Source organism: Hylobates moloch, unplaced genomic scaffold (genome assembly GCF_009828535.3).
Source record: "Hylobates moloch isolate HMO894 unplaced genomic scaffold, HMol_V3 SCAFFOLD_4, whole genome shotgun sequence".
In the NCBI taxonomy this organism is placed as follows: Eukaryota; Metazoa; Chordata; class Mammalia; order Primates; family Hylobatidae; genus Hylobates; species Hylobates moloch.
The window spans coordinates 53,528,248-53,540,916 of record NW_026652279.1 but is presented as its reverse complement, the minus strand read 5'-3'; the positions used below and the strand labels follow the sequence as shown (position 1 = coordinate 53,540,916).

At 37.1% G+C, this 12,669-nt stretch overlaps 1 long non-coding RNA gene across 1 annotated transcript; it reads left to right on the top strand.

Moving 5' to 3' along the window:
* The first annotated feature begins 963 nt into the window (after positions 1 to 963).
* LOC131383358 (uncharacterized) lies at positions 964 to 4,558 on the top strand. Its single transcript, XR_009213357.1, has 3 exons — positions 964 to 1,075; positions 1,594 to 1,746; positions 4,311 to 4,558. It is a non-coding gene; the product is annotated as an uncharacterized LOC131383358 (long non-coding RNA).
* The last annotated feature ends 8,111 nt before the right edge of the window (positions 4,559 to 12,669 follow it).

The following is a 12,669-nucleotide window of genomic DNA, read 5'->3' as shown; positions in this document are numbered from 1 at the left end:
GGAAGAAATTAGAAACAAGATAGAAGGGAGCCGGCAAATAGGAGAGAGAGAGATGTGAAGAAAGTTATAAATGTGAAGATGTATGGTTTGTATGAGGAAGAATCTTATGTAGTAAATCTTTGTCCTTGTGTGAAATGACTCGTTATTGAAGAAAGATAAAGTATAGGGCAAGGCAGAAAGTCCAAGCATGTTGTTGACCACGTGAGTAAGTAATGATAAGGTTTATAAAAAGAAAGTTTCTGAAAAGAAATTTGAGGTTTGATTAAATTGGCTATAAGTAAAATAATTATTTTTAACAGTCTTACTAAACAATGAACTTCGATGTTAAAACACACTGATACAGAACTTAAAATTTTGGCCCTCCTATATTAAAACAGGGGTTTCTTAAAATATTGGTTTGTTCTTAATAAGATTGGGAGCGGTTTTGATTTTTAATTCTGAAATCTGTTTCTTTAACAGCCTTTCTCTGAATTATGAATTAGTTTCTATTTCTGTCACATTCCTTCCTGAGAACTGTCTATTTTCCCTGGTTTCAGGTTTATCTTGAAGGTCTTAGAAAAGCAATGTTTTACTCCAGTATAATTTGATTTTGTATTAGTCTTTTCTTAATGTGTCTGAATTGTTTCCTGTAACCAGAACTTCTATGCTGTTACTAAATGTATTCCCCTGCTCAAGGTTACTGGCCTAAAAAGCAAAGATTGTTTAGGAAAACTGAGCTTTTGAAAGGGTTAAGGTTTTTACATCCATGTAATTTTCTGTATTGCTATAGAAGTCTTTTGATTGTCACTCTGGTTCAATGAGTAACTATTATATAGGAGCAACATATGATTCTGTTGAAGGAAGTATTTTGATTTTTTTTTTTTTACATCTTTGGCAGATTTTCCAGGATCCAAATCTGAATTCAAGCCTCTTAGCCTAAAATTAACTTTGATACTTTTCCAGGTGGGCCCCCTGGAGAGCCTCAAAGAGTTTATTTCTCACCTTGTGGAGGTTTTAAATGATTAGACTTCTTTGGTAAATAATACGCGAAGTGCTGTCAAATAAGGAATAATGCTTAACTTCAAGTTATATTTATGTAAGTGTGTTATTAAGAGGTGTGAAATTGTATGAGATTCCTAAAATACTGATATGCCAAGATACATGTCATAATTATGATTATGGTATTGGATGGTTGCATGCCAAAGAAATATGTAAATTTCCTTGTCAATTGTAAATTCTCATCAGATCTCTGAATATGTCTGTTCTAGGTTTTTGTCAACCACAGTTTATTGTTTTAAATTCTTCTCTGGAAGTATTTGCAATTGGCTGTAGTCCAAATTTGCCAAATAAGATTGAGCAAAACAAAATTAATGACATGAAATTAAGTAATTGATAAGGATAATGTTTTATGACTTAAATGTTTCATTTTCCAGATTCAAGGAATTTTTTTGTCATAAGCTCTCTATAGTTTGCAATAATTGGATGAAGTATCCTTTGTGAACAATGGTGGAAGCATTTTTTTTTCTCTACCTGATTTCTTGACTCCTACAAAATTGTGGGTATTCTTATTTTTATTTAGTAAGTCCAGTAAAAAAAATCTCTCTTTATAAGCAGGATACAATTGGAAACATTGGTTATATTACTAAAGTTTGGACTGAAATGTCACATTTTAAAATGTACATTAAATGCCTGGTTTCAAGAGTTCCCAGCATTACAGTGAGTGAATGAAAATTGTCACTTCCTAGCAGGCCCAAGAACCTTAAAACGGTAAGTAAAATCTAAAGCTTGCCTTAGTTTGGATTTCCAGTTGCAAGAGGTCCTAAATCTGAGACTTCCTATATGATCAATGTGGAGAGAAACAGTTATGTTTCTAAGGAAAGCAAAAGTACACTTGTTAGTAGATTGTAACCCTGTGCATTGTCTTTAAGTCCTTGTTATCTGCCCATAGACTGGACTAGATCCTGAATTCTTCTCAGTTCCCCTAATATTTGGTTTTAACTAATTCCTGATGAACTCCCCCAGCACTCTTCCCTCAATCCAGGCTAGGAATGCTCTAAGGACATTCAGGGGATTTCCCCTTTTTAAACCTGACCAACTAGAGGAATTAGATTTCAGAACTGGGGACAAGCTAGACTCAGGATACTAGGGTCTCCTTGTCTCAAAGCAGTTGATGCTGTCCCTTCCTTTGTAAAAGCCACAAAGATAGTTATGGGGCCACCCCTGACTGTCTAGGTTCTATGCTCTGTTGAAGCACTCCTCAATTTACATCTCAAGCTGTCAAGAAAACTACTTTCTATCCTCACTTCGCCTTACCAGCATCCGATGTAACTTGCTTAATCTTACCACTTTATTTAACTTTCCTCATGCCCACTCTGCCCAACAAGCAGAACTGCATGCTCTTACCAGGGCATGTCTTTTAGCCAAAAGTAAAAGGCCAGTATCAACAGGCCACATTTATGGCAGCAGCTAAGACCCTATTGGAAAAATTATACCAACCTGGTATAATTCTTGAGAGCTTCATAGTGACTGAGAAGCTTATTTTACAGGGCAAATTATTCAGATGTTGCAAAATTTGGCCTATTTATTAGCATCTCCATTGTGCTTACTACCCCCAGTCCTCTGGACTGGAGAAACAGACCAATGGACCAATGGAATAATAAAGCCCTATTGGTGAATATCTGTGCAGTGTTCAGCATGCCACGGCTGAAAGAAGGAGACGCTTTCTTTAGTTTTCCTTCACTCATGCGAACATTCTTGGAAACCTTCTAGGCCCACATTTTCTTCTCCCAAAAAGGGGGAAATAATACTTAAGTTATCCTCACCAGGAGATTTGGCCATAGAAATAGCTCTTACCCAAGTTCCTATCTATTCAATTGACCTCACCAATGCTACCCACCCTGCTCTCCAAGAGCTGCGTGAGAGTTTTGGGGCACAATCCAACACCAATGATAACCCTGCAGATTATAATTGGGGCCACTTTCAAGGATGCAATTTACCCAGAGGGGTTAACTCTAGTGAAGGAGCTAGATTAGGAAGGCTTCTGGGGTCCTGGTTTGTACTAGGTTTTGTTTGCAATGGATATATGGTCAGAAACGTTTCCCGCACTGTTAATAGGGTTGCCCACTTCACCACCCAAGCCATCAGGACACAGCAGAGATCCTTAGACAACCACATTGCTATCGACTATCACCTCACTGCACAGGGTGGTGTTTGTGCTGTTGCTAACACTTGCTGCTGTACCAAATATTTCCAGTCAGGTTTAATTGGGAACACTTAAGGCCTACAGCGAGCCAGATCTCTGAAAGGGACACCTTCAGGGAGCCTCCTAGCTGAAACTGGTGGGTACAATTTCCAATGTCGAGATATTCTCAGAGGATTTCTCCCAGTATAGGATTTCTTCTGTGTTCACCCTACAAGTCTTAATGATTCCCCTTATATTTGAGCTAAGCATTTTAGCTCCTCTTTAAAATTGTTCTAGCCTGTTTTAACAGATGTCTGTAAGAGACCCCCACCGGGATCTTGCTCATGCAATCTTTGAGACTTTAAATTCACTCCAGCTGGAAATCAGAACAACCCAAGAGACTTTGGTTCAAATTTAATAGGTAGCTTAGTGCCTCTCATAAGTAAGTGGGTCTGGTTGTTCAATTGGCCACTGCCCTGCCTCTAGGATCCCTGAAAGGGACCAGATGGACCTGAAGCAGGTAGCCAACTACTTCTGCACTGTCATACGATACAATGCGGTCCACCAACAGATTTAAGCCAGTTCTTCAAGATGGATCCTGAGTGGCTAACTGGGCCTCCATTTAAAATAGAGCAAAGCAGCCATTTATTAAGCAGGGGTGACATACATGCTCTGAGTTCCTGGAAAGCCTGCAGCATTTAACTTTGAGGCTTTCAGGATTCACCTAAACCAGTCAATTAAAGCTCACCCGAGTTGGCTAATCAGGGCTCAGCTATATTGACCAATCAGAACTAAGTTAGTTTCAACCCTACATTTGCATAGACCGTCTTGATTTGGAACCTGGGTGGAAACTTTTGCTATAAGACCTGGGGTTCTGTTTGTTCTCTGGAACTGGTAATGTTAACTCTTTATGCCTTTACCTACAACCAGATCAAAACAACATCTGAAATGTAACTCTGATACCAGGGCACTAAACAATTTCATTCCTCTGACCAAGGTCTATACCCCTAATCAGTAGGAAGTGGCTAAAGTAGTCATAGCTAATATTCCCTCAAGATTGAGGAATGGATATATAAAAGAGGGGATGTGTAGCTACATCAGACCAGTCTGGTTCAACTTTTATGTAACAATGTTGTAAATTGTTTTTCAGTTGCCAGGGACCCTTAGGTCAATCAACCTGAGCATGCCCAGATGAACCAAGTATGTAACCAAAGGAGGAACCTCTAAGTACTTGGACCAAGGAGTGGGAACTAAATAAATAAGCAGATCCAGGATCCAAACAGATCAAGCTTTTGCATCACCCCATGGCAGGATCCAGTCAGATCATACCCCCTGGCATCACCTCATTACAAGATCCAATCAGGTCACAGCTCATTACGCTATGCTTATAAAACCTGATCCAGCCCGCAGCTTGGGGAAACACTGCTTTGGGAACTAATGCCCAGTGTTCTCTTTACTTGTTACAAGTAATAAAATCCCCTTATTAAATCCTCCTTGGTTGTGGTCATTGGACTGATACCCCCTAAGTGAACAAACCTACTCATTGTGTGGGTAATATGCCTAGTTGAGTTTCTCGTTTTTACACCTTGTCATAGAATCTGTTTAATAATCACTCATCAGGTATAACATAGAGAACACAGGAAACAGTTGCTTGCTAAGTAATTGTTTTGATTCTCTCTCCTTCATGACAGCTAGCATTTAAGAATTTATTATGTGTGAGGCATAGTGCTAAGGTTCAAAGTACAGTGTTTTATGTATCTAATTTAGATATTACCTTGCTTAAGCCTTAAAAGAAATCTTGTGCTTTGTAGATGAGGACACTGAAGCCCAGATTGCCCAAGGTCACACAGCTGATATGTGGTGGGATGAATTTGACACAAGGTCTCTAATGAGAAAGCCATAATCTTTCTACTACAAAGTGAACATTACCATACTTCTTCCATACCACAGTAGTTGGATAATATAGCAGCCCCTAACAGAATTATTTATGTAGTAATTATACAAATTAGACAAATAATTACACAAATAAAACTCCATTCCCCAGCCCTTCAGTGAAATTCTTTTATTGAATTAAACTTAATTTTGAGGTATTTTAGATTCAGATGCGGTTGTAAGAGCAATACAAAGAGATCAGATATACCCTTTACCCGGCATACCCCAATGGTAACATCTTGCAAAACTATTGTAGTACAATGTTGTCACTACATTATTGACATTGATACAGTCAAAATACAAACATTTCCATCACCACAAGGATCCCCCATGCTGACCTTTTGTGGCCACATCCACCTTCCTTCCCATACCACTTAACCTCTGGCAACTACTAAGCTGTTCTCTATTTGTATAAACTATCATTTAAAAAATGTTAAGTGAATAGACTCATACAGTACGCAACCTTTGGGGACTGGCTTTTTAAACTTAACCTGATTCTCTGGAGATTAATCCAGGTTGCTGTAGATAGCAATAGTTGATTCCTTTTTATTGCTGAGTAGTATTTTATGGTGTGGAAGTGCCACAGTTTATTTAACCATTCACCCATTGCAGGATATCTGAGTTATTTCCAATTTTTGGCTATTATACATAAAATTGCTAGGAACACTACTGTATACATTCTGTGTGACTGTAAGTTATTATTTATCTGTGATAAATGCTCAGGGGCACAATTGCTGAGCTATTTGATAGTTGCATGTTGTGTTTTCAATGAAACTGCCAAACTGTTTTCGAGAGTTGCTCATCACTTTATATTTTCATCAGCAACGTATGAATGATCCAGTTTCTCTACATCCTGGTCAGCGTGTGGTGTTGTCATCATTTTCTATTTTAGCCGTTCTGAAAGGTATGTGGTGATATCTCATTGTGATTTTAATTTGTGTTTCCTTGATGTCCAATAATGTTAAACATCTTTTCATGGGCCTATTTGATATCTGTATATCCTCTTGGATGCAGTGTCTTTTTATGTCTTTTGCTCATTGTCTCATTGTAGTCTTTGCTTTTTCACTATTATTGCATTTATTCAAGATACTAGTACTTTGCCAGAAATGTGCTTTACAAATATTTTCTCTCAGCCTGTAGACTGGTTTTTTATTCTTTCTCTTTTTTTAAAGACAGGCTCTCACTCTGTTGCCCAAGCTGGAGTGCAGTGGCGTGATCATGGCTCAATTCAGCCTTGACCTTCTGGGCTCAAGAGATCCTCCTGCCTCAGCCTCCTGAGTAGCTGGGACTACAGACATGAGCCACCGTGCCCAGCTATTAATAATTTAAAATTTTTTGTAGAGATGGGATCTCACTATGTTGCCCAGGCTAGTCTCAAACTCCTGGCCTTATGAAGTCCTCCTGCTTTGGCCTCCCAAAGTGTTGGTATTACACAGTGGTGCCTGGTCTCTCTTAATGGAGTTTTTCACAGGGTGAAAGTTTTAAATTTTGATGAAGCCCAATTTGAAACTTTTTTTTTTTTCATGGAATCATGCTTTTAGTGTCAAGCTCAAGAACTTTTTGCCTAGCTTTAGCTCCTGAAGAGTTTATCATATTTTTTTCCTAAAAAGTTTTACAGTTTTATATTTCACATTTAAGGCCAGGCTTATCTTGGACATTTCCTATCCTAGTGCTAGCATCAGCAATTTCTCCAAGGAGCCCCTGTTTCTTTTATTGGAGAATGGTGTCAGAAACCAAGATCTGGGTGCTAGGCATGCTCATTGTTATTGAGGTGTCATTGCTTTTGGGTTCTATCATTCCACAGAGGAAGAAAATACACTAACCCATGTACTAAAGTTTTCATATACGTTTCAATAAATATTTTATATGCAAACATCTATATTTATATTAAGCTAAACATGAGTTTATACTGATACTGGTGTCTTCCACTCTATTGCCACATGGATCATTCTATCTTCCTTTCTTTGCTTACTTGTAAATTCCCAATACTGAGAAAATTGACTCCTTTTATCTACCATCTATTTACTTATTCATTCTAGTATCCATGTGTAGTGGTATCAGAATTGTTAGGCTGTACCCCAGTAGGAAATAACTTTACTAACTAGAGTACAGTGCATATGTACGGTAACTTTTGCTTTAGTGTTGGAGACTCCACTCATTTCCAAAGTTACTTAGGTCAACACCTATTTCCTCACCCTCTTCAGTGAGATCGTTCCATATATTTGCAATACAATTGGATTGCTTTATCACCATCTGCATTCTGTCCTGGGATTTCCTGACCTTCTAAATGCTTTTTTAAAATGTGGATACATTAAGGTTTACTCTTTGTGCTATAAAGTTCTACAGGTTTTGATAAATGTGCAATATCAGATATTCACAATTACGTGATCATAAAGAACATATGCCCTAAAAAAATCTCCTGCACTTCACCTATTCAGCCTTCTCCTTTCTGGAAACCACTGTTCTCTCTATGGTCTATATAGTTTTATCTCTTCCAGAGTGTCATATAATTGGAATCATATGATATGTAGCCTTTTCAGACTGGCTTATTTCACTTTGTGATGTGTGTTTAAGATCCATCCATGTCTTTGTGTGGTTTGAGATCTCCTTTTTTTAATCGCTGATTAATATTTATAAAATTAATATTCACAATATCCAATATGGTGCATATGGACACACCATAGCTTGTTTGTCCAACAACAATTGAGGGACATCTTGGTTGCCTTTAGTTTTTTGTGAAGATGAATAAAGCTATGATAGACATTCATGTGCAGATTTTTGTGTGAACATAAATTTTCAAATCAGTTGGGTAAATATCTATAAGCATGATTGCTAGATGTATGGTAAGACTATTAACTTTGTAAGAAACTGCCAAACTGTATTCCAAAATAACTGTACCTTTTTGCATTTCCACCAGCAGTGAATGAGGGTTCCTATTGCTCCAGATCTTCACCAGCAATTGGTTTTGTGTGTGTGTGTGTGTTTTAAATTTTAGACATTATAATTGATGTGTAGTAGTCACTTATATTTTTTATTCTTAAGAACTACTGAAGGACAGCATTTTTTTGTTTATTTTTTTGGCAATGCAGGAGAATTTAAGGCAAAGATACTGTTCAAACACCAAGAATCACTGACTTGGCCTCCATCTTACAAAATGAGGATTGGCCTCACTGGTAAGGAATTTGCTTTAAAGCCTGGGAGAGCTCATGTTTATAAGATTCCCTTAAATCTATGGTTCTCAGTCCTATCAGACTCAATGCTCCCTTACAATAAATCTTTGTAATGCCCTGTTTGCTATGCCAAAATGAAAGTTATCAATAATATAACCTAACTATACAGTTTTAAAAAAATCAATGTAATAACCTGTTACATAAAAGAGAAATTTTTAAAAATTAAAAAATTCTATGTCCCAATATGTAAATGTTCAGTCTTAATCACATTAAAAGACAATGAAGTAGTGAGATATCAGTACCTTCTTTAGTAAGTAGGTGAGAAGAGCAAAAGTCATTCTATAGAAGACAAACAGAGAAATTGAAGCAGTGGTATCTTAGTCCATTTGGGCTGCTATAACAAAAATATCATAGACTGGGTGGCTTAAACAAACATTTCTTTCTCATAGTTCTGGAGGCAGATCAGGGTGCCAGCATGGTCGCGTTCTGGTGAGGGTGTTCTTCCCCATTGCAGATTGCTGACTTTCCATTGTATCTTCACATGACTGAAAGAGAGCTAGAGAGATCCCTGGGGTCTCTTACATAAGGGTACTAATCCCATTCATGAGGGGGGCACAGACATTTAGTCTGTCGCAAGTGGTATGGGCAGACACTAGAATAAAATCTAGTATTACTCTTGCGTATGAGAAAAAGAGGGCTTATTTGTATACGATGAGAGGGAACAACCCCAGTCAAAGTGTGAATAAATTATAGACTTGAAGTGGAAACAATGAGGATATATGGTTCTTCCAAATGAGCTCAGCATTACAAGTATACTGTTAAAATTTCCTATATTATGATATAGGATATAATAGTGACAAAGTATCACATCTCCTCCTATTTTGAAATCCCATTACATATTAGAGCATGTGTTCAGTCTCGGCTAAGAAGGCATGGGAAGCTATATTCTTCAGTAGGCAATAGGGATTATAGAGTGGATTAGAAAGAAACAGTAAAATAAGAGGCTATACAGAAATTATGTGGTCAACCATCAGGGATAGCTGTGAAATAAGAACTGAAAACAGACAACCCCAAAGTAATTTCAATGCTAGTTTCACAACACAGGTTTTTATCCTTGTACTATAAAAATAATGTAAGATGGTAAAATGTGAAATTAAAAAAAAAAATTATAGTGAAATGTAGTGAGATCCCCATGCGTTCTGATAGTTTAATAATATTTGGCATTAAGTCACTTAAAAGAAGTCCCACATCTATTATGTATTTGCAATCTGCCTTGTCATTTTTGCAGTAATTTCCCTTCTGCACTAAAACCCTTTTTAACTAATATGCAATTGGAAAGCTATACTACATTGAGTAGATGGAAAGCAAAGAGTAAGTAAATTATTCAAGTTTCAAAATAATGTCTTTATCCCATTTAAGCTTTTCTCTCTGTAACATTCTTCACTTAAATTGCATTGACTTCTTGCATAAATATATGTAAATATTTATAGTATTTCATCTAGTAAAGTATCGTTGATTTATACTTGTAGTGGGTTTGGCATCATGGGACATTAAAACATTGTGTAAGAGGGTATTTCCTGCATTGGATTGTCCTGTGTGTTTTAGAGTATCCAGCATCCTTGCTCCTACATACTAAATGCCTGAGCTTCCATGTCTCTGTCCCCAGTCATCAGACAACCAAAAATGCTCCTGTGTTTCCAAGATGGCCCCTAACCTACAGTACCTGACTTGTTAAGAATCACTCAGCCTAAATCTATGGATTCTATACTTGCATGAAGAGTATTATAAGTTTCAGTTGTTTGATTTTATAAAAGAAGTTTGGACAAATGGGTTTTGTAATGATTTCCTGGTGTCAGAAGAGGATATAATATATATATATGTTTGATGAAATGGGAGTGTTAGAGCTGAGGTTAAATAAGTGTCATATTTTTTAAAGAGGGGTACAGAAAATGTTCTTAAGGAGTAAACCAGCTATTAGCAAAGAAGATAGCAGGAAAGCTTAGATTAGAAACTAATTTGCTGTTATTTTGTTCTTGTTCTTATTGTTTTAGTTCACAAAGGTAGGTTAGGATAAGGGAACTAAAAAGAAAAAGAAACTGTTATGTAAGTATGTACCATGTACCATGTACCAAGGCTCTACTGATACTTCCAAATCTAATTTCATAAAGCTCTTTCAGGAGATTGTACTGTCATCCCTTAATAGTGGAGAAAAATAGTTTTCTGAGAAATTATACCTCTGTTGAAAAATAGAATCTGCCAAAAAGAAGAACAAGGAGAAAACTGAATGTTGGAAATGGAGCATATTGGAAATTACCCATTCTGTTGAATAGGCAAGCAGGCTCATCGGGTGAGCCACATCAATATGTTTTGAGGGAAATAGAAAGCATTTGTAAACTGGTAGGTCCAGACACTCTGCACTTTTTAACTTGATCTATGATCTTTTGTCCAAGTTGTAACAATATACCACTGTTGTACTTTGTTCCTTATGGGTAGTAACAAAATAGACCACCCAAAGTTTTGACTTTTTCATTCAGGTCTAGCTAGACCCTTGTTAAACAATGGGGTCTAAGTTTGTGCAGTAAACATTTCAATCTGAACAATGAACGAGGTTTCCCTTAGTTCAGTTTAAAGAGTCAATGCAAGTGAAATGAATTACTTTCTGAGAGATTATGGACAGGAAACCTCTAAGTGTTTTATGTGCCACCCTTGGCAAGCTCTACATTTAGATTACTGTATCTCGTGCTTTAATTCTGGAGTTTCAAAGGCAGTGTGCTAGAGCACACTCTTACCAGCTTGTGAAGGTCAATTGTTAAATTTTTAAGAATTTCGCCATGTGTTAGTTAAACTGTTGATAATTTAAAATCAGCCCATGGTGGGAATATTTACATCATAGAAATCAGCAAGCCCTTCAAATCAAGTCTCTACTCCTCCCATCCAGAGCCGGTTGTTAAACATTTATCTGCAAACTACTGTTATAAAATCATTCTCCTATGGTTACTGGCCTTTGCTTACACTCAAAGGATCTTCGATTTCTCAGGGTTTGTTTATAGGGCTTAAAGTCTTTTGTCATGTGACAATCACTGAAAAAATATTTGCTTTCTGGCTATAACCAGCTGAAATGAGGAAAATAACAAAGTTACTTATTTGGGGGTAGATGTCTAGTGCAGATGGTAGTGATAATCAATTTGTGGCTCATTATCATTAAGGCTTTTATCATTTCCATTTATCTTCATTCTCTTTACTCCCATTGTCCTCTGGTGTCATTGGCAAACATTCTAATCAATTTAATGTCAATCCTCTTTTATATATGTTCTTGTAAAATGTGTACTGTTCTGCATAAATCTATGAACTTACAGAAATAGTTTGTCTCATTCTATTTTATTCTATTTAATACCTTTTACACCCAGAACTAGTTTTAAGGATTCTGCACTTGACTACATTAGTGACCAATTGCCCTGTGGAAAGACTGCACTAGTCCACTTCCCATCAGCCATTCTTGAGGACTTCCATACCTCAACATTCTTGCCAACAGTTAACAATTATCTAGCTTTCTATTTCCAGGCTAATAGGTATAAAGTGATATCTTTTATAAATTTACATTTCTGATTACTTAAGAGTTTGAGCGTCTTGTTATATTCTTGCTAGCCTTTTGGGTTTTCTTTTCCATAAATAGCCGATAGATATATACATTGCACAGTTTTTTTTTTGCCATGGAGTTTCTGTCTCATTATACATTTTAAATATTAATCCCTCATCATTTCATATCCTGCAAATATATTTGGAAGAACAAATTTAAGTACCATTAATATCTAGTCCTTAGAAGCCCATAATTTTATACTTTTTAGAGATTGTGTAAAAAAAGAAAATGGGCCAGGTGTGGTGGCTCGAGCCTGTAATCCCAGCACTTTGGGAGGCTGAGGCGGGTGGATCACAAGGTCAGGAGATCAAGACCATCCTGGCTAACGTGGAGAAACCCAATCTCTACTAAAAATATAAAAAATTAGCCAGGCGTGGTGGTGGGCACCTGTAGTTCCAGTTACTCGGGAGGCTGAGGCAGGAGAATGGTGTGAACCCAGGAAGCGGACCTTGCAGTGAGCTGAGATCGTGCCACTGCACTCCAGCCTGGGTGAGAGTGCAAGACTCTGTGAAAAACAAACAAACAAACAAAAAAAAACAAAACGGTCCGTATTACCTTTTCCTTCATCTTCCCCATTGGTTCTTTTATCAGTCAGGATTGATTAGATTATGTTGCATTACCAAACATTTCCCAGATCTTTGTGGCTTAAAAGAGGCTGCAAGCCTGAGTGAGAAATGAACTGTCAAGTATAGATCAACAGAGAGTTTTTGCTTGTCATAGACGCTCAGGGACTGATGTATCAGCTATCATGTTAAGCATTGCTGGCTGTT